The sequence below is a fragment of the Delphinus delphis genome, chromosome 10, assembly GCF_949987515.2.
Source record: "Delphinus delphis chromosome 10, mDelDel1.2, whole genome shotgun sequence".
Taxonomy (NCBI): Eukaryota; Metazoa; Chordata; class Mammalia; order Artiodactyla; family Delphinidae; genus Delphinus; species Delphinus delphis.
This window is the reverse complement of record NC_082692.2, coordinates 102,268,799-102,281,219: the sequence shown is the minus strand read 5'-3', so window position 1 is coordinate 102,281,219 and position 12,421 is coordinate 102,268,799. Positions and strand designations below refer to the sequence as shown.

The 12,421-nt window shown below is 43.9% G+C and overlaps 1 protein-coding gene and 1 non-coding gene across 4 annotated transcripts in view; one reads left to right on the top strand and one right to left on the bottom strand.

Annotated features, from left to right (window-relative positions):
- RAB7A (RAB7A, member RAS oncogene family) overlaps positions 1-12,421 on the top strand; it is a 94,467-nt gene that overhangs the window by 47,050 nt on the left and 34,996 nt on the right. The window contains exon 2 of one of the 3 annotated variants that reach the window (XM_060023160.1): positions 8,461-8,565. The exons of the other annotated variants lie outside the window; for them this stretch is intronic. The gene's annotated coding sequence lies outside the window, so the exon portion shown is untranslated. The remainder of the gene's footprint in view (positions 1-8,460; positions 8,566-12,421) is intronic. 3 annotated transcript variants of the gene reach the window in all.
- LOC132433033 (U6 spliceosomal RNA) lies at positions 2,624-2,730 on the bottom strand. Its single transcript, XR_009521073.1, has one exon. It is a non-coding gene; the product is annotated as a U6 spliceosomal RNA (small nuclear RNA).

Below are 12,421 nucleotides of genomic sequence, written 5' to 3'. Positions count from 1 at the left end.
ATTCTATTTATATAGTTGCCAATTGTCAATTCTCTTAGTGTTTGCCAGTTTAACTAGTGGGGAAAATTTAAATGGTGCCTCATTGTTTAACATTTCCATTTCTTTGATAAGTGGATTAAACTTTAAAAAAAAGATTAGCCATTTATTTTTCTTTTGTGAATTGGCTTTTGTTCTTGAAAGCTCAGGTGAGGGTTTTTAAAAAACTGTATAGCGGGGCTTCCCTGGTGGCGCAGTGGTTGAGAGTCCGCCTGCCGATGCGGGGGACACGGGTTCGTGCCCCGGTCTGGGAGGATCCCACGTGCCGCGGAGCGGCTGGGCCCGTGAGCTGTGGCCGCTGAGCCTGCGCATCCGGAGCCTGTGCTCTGCAACAGGAGAGGCCACAACAGTGAGAGGCCCGCGTACTGCCAAAAAAAAAAAAAAAAAAGAAGAAGTTAACTGTCAGTCTGACGGCTGTTGCTTTGAAGGTAATGCGTCTTTTTTCCTCAGAGCAAACTGTTATCAGCAGCATATTAAAACGATTATACTGGGCTTCCCTGGTGGCGCAGTGGTTGAGAGTCCGCCTGCCGATATAGGGGACACGGGTTCGTGCCCCGGTCCGGGAAGATCCCACATGCCGCGGAACGGCTGGGCCCGTGAGCCGTGGCCGCTGAGCCTGCGCGTCCGGAGCCTGTGCTCCGCAACGAGAGAGGCCACAACAGTGAGAGGCCCACATACCGCAAAAAAATCCCCAAAAAACATATATATGTATCAAGACTATTTCTTATATAGTAAGAATATTTTTTATATAGGAAGAATATCAACGCTTTTTCATGTCGCAGTGTTCCTGGCTTGTTTCTTTTGGCTTGGTTTGGTTGATGCTGTGTTTTTGTAGTATAAAAACTTTTCTGTAGTCATGTCTGTCAATTTGTTTTGTTTTCTGGGTTTCATATTATACTTAGGCCTTCTCCTTTCCTAGGACAATAAAAACAATGGTTATTTTTTTCCTAGTACTTAGCACGTTTGGAATTCTTCTGTATGATGTGATGTCAGACTCTTTTTTTCCAAATGCATAGTTGCCTTAGTATTTCATTGTATTGTCATCTTTTCCTCACTGACTAGAAATTTTTTTTTATCACACACACTGATTTCCCATCTACATGTGTCTTTTGTGAATGCTTCTGTTCCATTCTTTGTTTCTGGGACAGTGCCGCTGGGTCAAGCTAGGAGATTGAGTCCGCTATCATAGACCTCCTGACAGGGAAAAGCCCTGGGTCAAGCTGCGAGATTGAGTCCGTTATCATAGACCTTCTGACAGGGAAAAGCCCTGGGTCAAGCTGGGAGATTGAGTCCGTTATCATAGACCTTCTGACAGGGTAAAGCCCTGGGTCAAGCTGGGAGATTGAGTCCGTTATCATAGACCTTCTGACAGGGAAAAGCCCTGGGTCAAGCTGGGAGACTGAATCCGTTATCATAAACCTCCTGACAGGGAAAAGCCCTGGGTCTAATGGCTCCACTGGTGAATTCTAACAGACATTTAAAGACAGCACCAGTTCTTCTCAGATTCTTCCCGAACATTGAAGAGGGGGGAAGATTTCTTAGCTCATTCTGTGAGACCAGCATTGCTCTGATATGAAAGCCAGACAAACACTACAAAAAAAAGAAAACCACAGAGTAGTATCTCTTATGAACAGTGATGCAAAAGCCCTTAACAAAATACCAGCAAATCAAATTCAGCAGCATATTAAAAGGATTATATACCGTGACCAAGTGGGATTTATTCCTGGAATGCTAGGATGGTTCCACAACCAAACAGCGATCATGAATACACCCCGTTAACAGAATGAAAGGGAAAAAAACCATGTCATCTCAGTTGATGCAGAAAAGGCCTTTGACAAATTCAACACCATTTCACAATGAAAACGAAACACTGGGAATAGAAGGAAATTATTTCAACATAATAAAAGCCATGTATGAAAAACCCACAGTGAACGTTATACTCAGTGGTGAAAGACTAATACTTTGTCTTCTAAAATCAGGAACGAGGCAAGGATGCCCACTTTTACCCCTTCTATTCCAAACACTACTGGAAGTTCGAGCCAGAGCAGTTTGGCAAGAAAAAGAAATAAAACATCCAAATTGGAAAGCAAAGAGATACATGGTCTTATACGTGGAGTACCTTAAAGATTTCATACCAAAAAATTAAAAAACTAAAACCTGCTAAGAGCTAATAAACTAGTTCAACAAAGTTTCAGGATACAAAGTGAACACACAAAAATCAGCTGCATTTCTTTTTCTTTTTTTTTCTTTTATAATTTATTAATTTTGGGCTGCATTGGGTCTTCGTTGCTGTGTGCAGGCTTTCTCTAGTTATGGCGAGCAGGGTCTACTCTTCGTCCCGGTGCATGGGCTTCTCATTGCTCTGGCTTCTCTTGTTGCAGAGCACGGGCTCTGGGCGCGCGGGCTTCTGTAGTTGTGGCTTGTGGGCTCTAGAGTGCAGGCTCAGTAGTTGTGGCGCACAGGCTTAGTTGCTCCATGGCATGTGGGATCTTCCCGGACCAGGGCTCAAACCTGTGTCCCCTGCATTGGCAGGCGGATTCTTTTTTTTTTTTTTAGTGAGATATTTTAATATAATTGCCTTATTAATAAAAACATGGAATGCTTTGCGAATTTGCGTGTCATCCTTGCTCAAGGGCCATGCTTATCTTCTCTGTATTGTTCCAATTTTAGTATATGTGCTGCCGAAGCGAGCACGGCAGGAGGATTCTTAACCACTGCACCACCAGGGGAGTTCCCATCAACTGCATTTCTATAGACTAAAAATGAACAATCCAAAGAGGAAATGAAGGAAACAATTCCACGTACAGGAGTATCAAAGAGAATAAAATACCTACAAATAAATTTAACTCGGTAGGTGAGAAAGACTTGTAAAGTAAAAACTATAAACATTGCTGAGAGGAGTTAAAGATGTAAATAAGTGGAAAGACATCTCACATTCATGGATTAGAAAAATTAATATTCTTGGGAAACCATCTACAGATTCAACGCAATCCTTATCAAAATCCCAGTGACGTTTTTTGCAGAAATAGAAAAACTTATCCTAAAATTCATGTAGAAAATCATGGGACCCTCAATAGTCAAACAAGTTTGAAAGCTCAAAGTTGGAGGTCTCTCACTTCCTGATTTTAAAACTTACTACAGGGGACTTCCCTGATGGTCCAGTGGCTAATACTCCACGCTCCCAATGCAGGGGGCCCACGTTCGATCCCTAGTCAAGGAACTAGATTCCACATGCCACAACTAAAGACCCTGCACGCCTCAACTAAAGACTCCACATGCTGCAACTAAAAGGTTCCTCATGCCTCAACTAAAAGACTCCGCATGCCACAACGAAGATCCTGCACGCAGCAACGGAGATCCTGCGTGCCACAACTAAGACCCAGCACAGCTAAATAAATAAATAAACTATAGTAATCAAAACAGTGTGGTACCAGGATAAGGATACACATGTAAACCAGTGGAACAGAATAGAAATCCCAGAAATTAATCTTCACATTCATGGTGGATTGAATTTTGACAAAGATTCCAAGTCCATTCAGCGGTGAAAGCACAGTGCCTTCAACAAATCATAATGGTGCTGAGAAAACATCTACCTGCAGAATGATTTGGACCCGGGCCTATCATCATATAAAAAAATTAAAACCGGGCTTCCCTCATGGCGCAGTGGTTGAGAGTCCGCCTGCTGATGCAGGGGACACGGGTTTGTGCCCCAGTCCGGGAAGATCCCACATGCCGCGGAGCGGCTAGGCCCCTGAGCCATGGCCGCTGAGCCTGCGCGTCCGGAGCCTGTGCTCCGCAATGGGAGAGGCTACAACAGTGAGAGGCCCACGTACTGCAAAAAAAATAAAAAAAATAAAACCAATCAAAGACCTAAATATTTTTTTCTTTTTAAAATTTATTTTATTAATTTTTGGCTGTGTTGGGTCTTTGTTGCTGCACGTGGACTTTCTCTAGTTGCGGTGAGTGGGGACTACTCTTTGTTGTAGTGCGCAGGCTTCTCATTGCGGTGGCTTCTCTTGTTGTGGAGCACGGGCTCTAGGTGTGCGGGCTTCAGTAGTTGTAGCGCACAGGCCCAGTAGTTGTGGCACATGGGCTCTAGAGCGCAGGCTCAGTAGTTGTGGAGCACGGGCTTAGTTGCTCCGTGGCATGTGGGATCTTCCTGGACCAGGGCTTGAACCCGTGTCCCCTGCACTGGCAGGCGGATTCTTAACCACTGTGCCACCAGGGAAGCCCAGACCTAAATCTTTTTTTAAAAAATTTTATTGAAGTATAGTTGATGTACCGTGTTGTGTTAATTTCTGCCATACAGCAAAGTGACTTCGTTATGCATATTCTTTTTCATATTCTTTTCCATTATGGCATATCACAGAATATTGAATATAGTTCCTTGTGCTGTACAGTAAGACCTTGTTTATCCATTCTATATATACTAGTTTGCATCTGCTGATCCCAAACTCCCAATCCATCCCTACCCCACCCCTCTCCCCCCTGGCAACCACACATCTGTTCTCTATGTGTGTGAGTCTGTTTCTGTTTCATAGATATGTTCATTTGTGTTGTATTTTAGATTCCACATGTAAGTGATATCATATGGTATTTATCTTTCTGACTGACTTTGCTTAGTATGGTAATCTCTAGGTCCATCTGTGTTGCTGCAAATGGCATTATTTCTTTCCTTTTTATGGCTGAGTAATATTACAGAGCGTGTGTGTGTGTGTGTGTGTGTGTGTGTACACACATATACATGTATATACATGCACACACCCCACATCTTCTTTATCCATTCATCTGTCAATGGACATTTAGGTTGTTTCCATATCTTGGCTATTGTAAATAATGCTGCAATGAACATAGGGGAATGTATCTTTTTGAATTAAAGTTCTGTCTGGCTATGTGCCCAGCAGTGGGATTGCTGGATCATATGGTAATTCTATTTTTAGTTTTCTGAGGAACCTCCATACTGTTTTCCATAATGGTTGCACCAATTTACATTCCCACCAACAGTTTAGGAGGGTTCCCTTTTCTCCACACCCTCTGCAATATTTATTATTTGTACACTTTAAAAAACTTACATGGATGCGTCGGGTCTTAGTTGTGGCATGTAGGATCTTAGTTGTGGCATGTGTGCTCCAGAGTGCTCAGGCTCAGTAGTTGTGGCATGTGGGCTTAGTTGCCCCACGGCACATGGGATCTTAGTTTCCCGACTGGGGATTGACCCTACATCCCCTGCATTGGAAGGCGGATTCTTAACTACTGGATCACCAGGGAGTCCCTTGTAGCCATTTTTTTTTTTTTTTTTTTTTTGGCTGCTCTGGGTCTTCGTTGAGGTGTGTGCAGGCTTCTCTTGTTGCAGAGCACAGGCTGTAAGCACGCGGGCTTCAGTAGTTGCAGCACCACGGGCTCAGGAGTTGGCGGCACGTGGGCCCTAGAGCATATGGGCTTCAGTAGTTGTGGCGCATGGGCTCAGTAGTTGTGGCTCACAGGCTCTAGAGCACAGGCTCCCTCCCCTTGTAGACTTTTCTTTTTTCTTTTTTTTTTCTTTTTTTTTGCGGTACGCGGGCCTCTCACTGTTGTGGCCTCTCCCGTTGCGGAGCACAACTCCGGACGCGCAGGCTCAGCGGCCATGGCTCACGGGCCCAGCTGCTCCACCGCCTGTGGGATCTTCCCAGTCTGGGGCACGAACCCGTGTCCCCTGCATTGGCAGGTGAACTCTCAACCACTGTGCCACCAGGGAAGCCCCCCCCCCTTGTAGACTTTTTAATGATGGCCATTCTGACCTGTGTGAGGTGGTACCTCATTGTATTTTATTTCATTTTTTAATTTGGCTGCACCAGGTGTTAGTTGTGGCACGTGAGATCTTTAGTTGCAGCATGTGGGATCTTTAGTTGCGGCATGCAGGATCCTTTAGTTGCAGCATGTAGGATCTAGTTCCCTGACCAGGATCAGACCCAGGCCTCCTGCATTGAGAGTGCAGACTCTTAGCCACTGGACCACCAGGGAAATCCCCCTCCTTGTAATTTTGATTTGCATTTCTCTGATAATTAGCTATGTTGAGCCTCTTTTTATGTGCCCGTTGGCCACCTGTATTTCTTGGGGGGAATGTCTGTTTAGGTCTTTTGTACATTTTTTGATTGGGTGGTTTTTTTGTTATTGAGTAGTGTGAGCTGTTTGTATATTTTGGCAATTAAACCTTTGTCAGTTGCATTGTTTGCAAATATTTTCTCCCAGTCCATAGGTTGTCTTTTCGTTTTGTTTATGGTTTCCTTTGCTGTACAAAAGCTTGTAAGTTTGATTAGGTCCCATCTGTTTATTTTTGGGTTTATTTCTGCTGCTTTGGGACACTGACCTAAGAAAACATTGGTATGATTTACATCAGAGAATGTTTTGCCTATGTTCTCTTTTAGGAGTTTTATGGTGTCACGTCTTGTGACCTAAATCTAAAGAGTTAAAACTTTGAGGGACTTCTGTGGTGGTCCAGTGGTGTTAAGACTCCGTACTTCCACTGCATGGGGCGTGGGTTTGATGCCTGGTTGGGGAACTAAGATCCCACATGCCACGTGGTGCAGCCAAAAAAAAAAAAAGTTGAAATCGGGGGTATTTCAAGAGATGGATTCAGCAGTGATTTTGTAGATATGATACCAAAGGCACAGGCAACACTAGAAAAAAAAGGTAAATTAGACTTTATCACAATTAAAAACTTTTGTGTTTCCAAGGACAGCATTAGGAGAGTAAAAAGTCAGCCTACAGAATGGGAGAAGATGTTTATAAATCATACACCTGATGAGGCTTAATATTCAGAATACATATTTAAAGCTCCTGCAAGTCAACAACAAACAAGCAGTTTGATTAAAAATGGGTTCAGGACCCAAATAGACATTTCTCCAAAGAAGATATAGAAATGGCTGATCCACACACAAAAAATACACAGCATCACTAGTCCATAGGAAATTCAAAACAGTGATATACTACTTCACACGGATTATGATGGCTCTTGTTTTTAAAAATGCAAAAAATTTGTGTTGGTGAGGATGTAGAGAAATGGGGACCCTCGTGTATTGCTGGTAGGAATGTAATATGGTGCTGGAGTTGTGGAAAGCAGTGTGGTGTTTCCTTAGAAGATTAAACAAAAGTACTATATGTCCTGGCACTTAGGTGTATATACCCACAAGATTTGAAATCAGGATCTCAAACAGATACTCGTACACTGTTGTTCACAGCAGAATTATTCACAACAGTCAACAGGTAGAGAGTACCTGTGTGCTCATCAAGTGGTAAATGGATAAGTCAAATATGGTATCTAGATACAGCGGTGTATTATTCACCATATAAAGGAATGAAGTTCTGGTGTGGGCTGCAATGTGGACGAATCTTGAAATGAAAGCATGCCAAGTGAGATAAGCCATTACAGGAAAGGAGAAATATTGTATGATCCTGCTTACAAAAGCTATTTAGATAAGGCCAATTCAGAGACAGAAGGTAGAACAGAGATTACCTCTCCCCTGCAGGGGGAGCAGGAAATGGGGTTATTGCTTAATCTGCATAGAGTTTCTGTTTGCCCTGATGAAAAAGTTCTGGAAATAGGTAGTTGTGATGGTTGCACCACAGGGTGATGTTCTTAACACACGCAGAAATTAAGATCAGTATCTTCTCTTCAAACAAGTTCTTTCTCCCAAATAATAGCCAAACAGCATCTTAACTGACAGATCTCTGACCTTGAAATGTGATTTTGTAGTTACATCAAGGTTGGTAAACAGCAGTAGGGAAACTGAGAACCTCTATTCTAAAGCTGCTGTCCTAAGTCGACCACGCATCACCACCTTGCAGTGTGCTCAGCAGTGCTGCGTGGACCTGTGCGAGAGCACGCAAACCTGACCTAGTTACAGACTGTTCGGCCCTTTGCCTTTGCAGCGTGGTACTGGTGTGTTTCCACCTTGAGTTAGTGTTTGGCAGTGATATTCCTAAATGTTATCCGAGGCAAGCTGTGCATTGGTGATCTTCTGAGGCATGTGGATCTTTATTTTGCCAGAATCTTGCCAGCACAGTTTGAGTCCCTTTAAACCTATACTTCAGTAATAACCTGTGGATAGTAACCTTTGAAATGGAAGCAGAGTGTTTGGAAACTTCTGACATCCTGTTCTTTAGCACTTCCTCCTCAGCCTAAGGAGCTGGACTTTTGCCTGAGCCCTGCAGTCTGCCGGGTTTTCACATCTACCTGGTGTGATGGTTAATTTTGTGTGTCAACCTGACCGGGCAAGGGATGCCCAGGTATTTGCCTGAAGCATCATTCTGGGGGTGTCTTTGCCGTGTTTCTGGATGAGATTCACAGTTGAATGTGTGGACTGAGCAAAGCAGACTGCCCTCATCCAATCCTGGGAGGCCCAACTAGAAAGAAAGGCTGAGGAAGAGAATTCACTTTGTCTGCAGGTTTTCTCCTGTCTTCCATCTCAGACTGGATCTGACACCACCAGCTCGCCTGGTTCTCAGGCCTTCAAACTGCAGATCGTGGGACATCTCGGCCTCCATAATCACGTGAGAACTTCCTTACTAAATCTAAGTACTAAATCTCATGTATGTATTATATAATCTCATACAGTGTTACATAAACATAAATCTCATATATATGAAGTTTATTTTGTTTTTTTTTACAAACAAAAAAATTCTATTGTAGTTGAATTTTGTGTAAATTTCTGCTGTACAGCAAAGTGACAGTGGTACATTTATGTATACATTCTTTTTCTTTTTTTTTAACATCTCTCTTGGAGTATAATTGCTTTACAGTGTTGTTAGTTTCTGCTGTATAACAAAGTGAATCAGCTGTACGTACACATATATCCCCACATCCCCTCCCTCTTGTGTCTCCCTCCTACCCTCCCTATCCCACCCCTCTAGGTGGGCACAAAGCACCGAGCTGATCTCCCTGTGCTATGCAGCTGCTTCCCACTAGCTATCTATTTTACATTTGGTAGTATATATATGTCAGTGCCACTCTCTCACTTCGTCCCAGCTTACCCTTCCCCCTCCCCGTGTCCTCAAATCCATTCTCTATGTCTGTGTCTTTATTCCTGTCCTGCCTTTACGTTCTTCAGAACCTTTTTTTTTTTTTAAGTTTCCACATATATGTGTTAGCATACGGTATTTGTTTATCTTTTTCTGACTTAATGAAGTTTATTTTTAACAACAGATTTTAAATATCACTTAAACGTAACTGGTAAAACGTGGGCTTATATATGGTGTCAACAGAACCATTAGGCTCTGTTCCTTCATCCTAATGGTTCTGTTTCTCTGGAGAACCCTAACTAGTACATCTGGCGTTAATAGAGTTACTCTTCCTAGAGACAGGCCCCAGAGCATCATTATGCTGATCTTTTCCATACCTCTGCTTCACAAGTACTTCTTACAATTCAGGGAACTAGTCTGATTTGAGAATGGCCAGATGTACTCTGACTGGCAAAAAGGTCATTGCAGTCGCCAAGCCAACAGGCTTTTTTTTTTTTTTGCCGTACACGGGCCTCTCACTGTTGTGGCCTCTCCCGTTGCGGAGCGCAGGCTCAGCGGCCGTGGTTCACGGGCCCAGCCTCTCTGCGGCATGTGGGATCTTCCCGGACCGGGGCTCGAACACGTGTCCCCTGCATTGGCAGGCGGATTCTTAACCACTGCGCCACCACGGAAGCCCCAAAATGATTTTTTAAAATTCTATTTCATTCATTCCTTCTGTATTCCTTCTACTCTCTTTTTTAAATTAAAGTAGTTGATTTACAATGTTGTATTAGTTTCACGTGTACAGCAAAATGATACAGATATATATCTATTCTATTTCAGATTCTTTTCCATTATAGGTTATTACAAGGTACTGAATATAGTTCCCTGTACTATACAGTAGGTCCTTATTTTTTTATCATGTATTCCTTCTACTGGCATTCATGTGTTAAAAATTTTTTCCCACTTGTCAACTGGCAAATTTTTCTCCACTTGTACAGTTCCTTTTTTTTCCCCCCATAAATTTATTTATTTTATTTATTTTTTTTTGTCTGCGTTGGGTCTTCGTTGCCGTGCGTGGGCTGTCTCTAGTTGGTGGCGATCGGGGGCTGCTCTTCATTGTGGTGCACAGGCTTCTCGTTGCGGTGGCTTCTCGTTGTGGAGCACGGGCTCTAGGTGCGTGAGCTCAGTATTTGTGGCTGTCAGGCGCTAGAGTGCAGGCTCAGTAGTTGTGACGCACGGGCTTAGTTGCTCCACAGCATGTGGGATCTTCCTGGACCAGGGCCCAAACCCGTGTCCCCTGCATTGGCAGGCGGATTCTTAACCACTGTGCCGCCAGGGAAGTCCTACGATTCCTATTGAAAAGGCAGGATACACTAATTGTTTTTCTCTAATCATGGGCTTTCAGAGTGAGGAATTATTATATGAAATAATCTTCATCAGAATTTACACTTTGTAACATTTTTGGTAGCTGATTATAAAGTCATGACTGCAGAAAGGAATCATATGGTACATTTAGTTCAGTCTTACACTTGCTCTCCTGATGAGTGTCCTGTCTTCTGCTTACCATGACAGTGTTTTCCCAGTGCTTCTTGGTATATCCTGCTTTATTCAGCAACTGGTGGTTATTCCGTTTCCCTGATTCAAAACTCATTTGTTAAACCACTGGTCCGGATCCTGTCCTCTGGAGTAATGCAGTTGGGCACACGTTTCTTGTGTATTGAGGCTGCCACTGTTTGAGTGCCTTTTTTCAGTGGAGCACATCAGAGTTCATGTGACGTTTTTGCGTTTGTGTCTGTATAGGTAGAGGGGCCAGCTGAGAACCTAGAGATTTCTTCACATTAGAAGGTGTTCCGGTGTTATTTGGGTTGGGTTAGGCAGGATAGGTGAGTAGGTGTGAGAAGCAGTGACGGTGAGGAGGGGCAGGAAGGTCATTCCAGTTAAAAACATGTCACGGCAGAGTCCGAGGTAGATGAGTTGAGGGCGCTGGAAAGGGACTGGATCTGGAGAAGTGGGAAGCTGTGGGCAGGAGCCTGGTGTGTGGTCAGGGCCATCACTGCACTGCTCCTGGTTGCCGTGGACTGGGTGGAGGGTTCCTGGCACCCTCCCAGGAGAACCTGGGAATCCACGTCCCGCCCAGCGTGGTGACGGTGAGACATCCCGTGATTTCACCTCTCTTCTCCGTTTTTGACTTTTTAATCCTGGGGGCCCAGATTATTTTGCTTACGTGTAGTTTGTTCTGTGTTCATTGGTTGATGCCCGTTGGGATGTGTGTTCTGGAGTTGTACTTCAGCACAGGTGGACTGGCTGGGGCTCACTGGTGTCCCTGAGGGCTGTGTGTGTTTGTAGCAGGTGCTTAGTTCTTGATTAGACTCTTGCTGCTGTTCCTTGTATCTTTAAATGTTAAGAAAGAATATATCTTAATTTTAAGTTTTGTATTTGGTGGAAGATTCCCTCAGTCATGGGGCTCATCTCAGGAAGAAGGGTAGAGACTAAAATAGGTTCTGTAATTGAGCTGTCACAGGACAAGGAGCCCCACAGCGCACTGAGTTGGAGAACGTTGTACTGGATTAATGTCACCAGGACCCGGTTGTAGCTCCAGGAATTTGAGAAGTAGAGACATGTTGGTCTCTGGCTCCTCTGCCTCTTCATTCTCATATCTTCTCAGGAACACACCCACCTTTTACAGAGTTAGGAATTCAGTGAAGGCCCAAGGAGAGGAAATTACTTACCTCAACTTGCACAGCTCGTAAGTTTCAGAGCCCAGATTTGAACCAGAGCCTTCAGGTCCCAAGCCCTTGGTTGGTCTCTCATCCCCCAAGTTCCTCTTGCATGTGAGTGAGGAGCAGATCTGAGCCCCTCTGGGGGAAAGGAATTGGGAATGCCCCTGGAGCCATAGCCTGCTGACCAGCCTTGTGTGACCAGCTGTAGACCAGTAGGAATCTTGTCGCTCTTCGTGTTCTCTTCAGAGTATTGCGTTTTTGCCTCTGAAGATGAACCAAAATGCTTAAAACTTTTTTGGAAATGTTGGCTGTTTAAGTCTAGTTGTTGGGTTTTTGGTTGTTGTTTTTGGTTTGGGGGGGCGGGGGGGGGCGAGCGGAATGCAGGATATTAGTTTCCCAACCAGGGATCAAACCTGCGCCCGCTGCAGTGGAAGCACGGAGTCTTAAACACTGGACCACCATGGAAGCCCCTAGGTGATGGGTACTGTTCAAAGATAATTTTCAAGAAAATGTAAGATCATGACTGTCATTTAAATATGAAATGAACAAAGAACAGACATACATGGAAGTTGGTAATGTTGCAGGGAACCTGCAGTTGGACACAAAACTGTCTTTTCCATGGTGGAAATTTGTCCAGATAGAATTCATTTGTGTAGACAAGAGCCATTTGTTCTACCATCATTACT